The 1,058-nt window shown below is 48.6% G+C and overlaps 1 non-coding gene across 1 annotated transcript; it reads left to right on the forward strand.

The window, feature by feature from the left end:
• The first annotated feature begins 320 nt into the window (after window positions 1–320).
• trnam-cau (transfer RNA methionine (anticodon CAU)) lies at window positions 321–403 on the forward strand. Its single transcript has one exon. It is a non-coding gene; the product is annotated as a tRNA-Met (tRNA).
• Window positions 404–1,058: the final 655 nt, after the last annotated feature.

Here is a 1,058-nt window from a genome sequence, read left to right on the forward strand (position 1 = left end):
GTGTCTGGGGATGATGCGGCTCTTCTTGTTGTCCCGGGCCGCGTTACCGGCTAGCTCGAGGATTTCAGCGGTCAGATACTCGAGCACAGCAGCCAGACAGACCGGGGCTCCGGCACCCACACGCTCAGCATAGTTGCCCTTTCTCAGGTGCCTGTGAACATGGCCCACCGGGAACTGCAGTCCAGCCCGGGAGGAGCGAGACTTGGCCTTGGCCCGAGCTTTCCCGCTGGTCTTTCCTCTTCCAGACATTTCCACAATCTCACAAATACTTTCCACAAAGAATGAATAATTTCCTTTGCATTAATAATATCTTGTAGGCGGTCAGGATGGCCGAGCGGTCTGCGGCACTGCGTTCATGTCGCAGTCTCCATCGGAGGCGTGGGTTCGAATCCCACTTCTGACACCTTGTGTTTTGACTGAACTGGAGGCATTTGGGAGCAGCGGCAAAAAGCAAAGAAAAAGCAGGAAAGAAAATGGACGAACAAAATAACAATGGACCCAAAGATGTTGCAACAAAACATTAGAGTAAGAGGCAACTAAGCAAACAGCAGGGCACATCCAAGCTCAAAAATGTAACCTTTGTATCGGGGTGGAAGATGTTGCCAATATCCTTAATGAATACATTACTGTCTTCTCAAATGAGAGGGTGATGCAGATATTGTTATGAAGGAGGAGGAGTGTGAAGTATTGGACGTGATAACGTAAGGAGAGAGGAAGTCTTAATGGGATGAGCATCCTTGAATGTGCATTGATCACCAGGACCAGATGAAATGTACCCCAGGCTGTTGAATGAAGCCAGGGAAGAAATAGTGGAAGGTCTGACCATCATTTTCCAATCCCTCACTGGATACAGTTGTGGTGCCAGAGGATTGGAGGTCTTGTAACGTTGCAAGAAAAGCAAAATACGAGGCAGATCAAGCATGGCTGATCCTTTCGAGTAGAGAAACAGGGCTGAATTCCCTGAACCAGTGCTACAGCTTTCAGAATAGAAGGAGCCTATACACACCTGATGGGTTCCACTTAAACAAAAGAGCTGGAGGTGTTGACAGTCAGAACAG

Source organism: Heterodontus francisci, unplaced genomic scaffold (genome assembly GCF_036365525.1).
Source record: "Heterodontus francisci isolate sHetFra1 unplaced genomic scaffold, sHetFra1.hap1 HAP1_SCAFFOLD_59, whole genome shotgun sequence".
In the NCBI taxonomy this organism is placed as follows: domain Eukaryota; kingdom Metazoa; phylum Chordata; class Chondrichthyes; order Heterodontiformes; family Heterodontidae; genus Heterodontus; species Heterodontus francisci.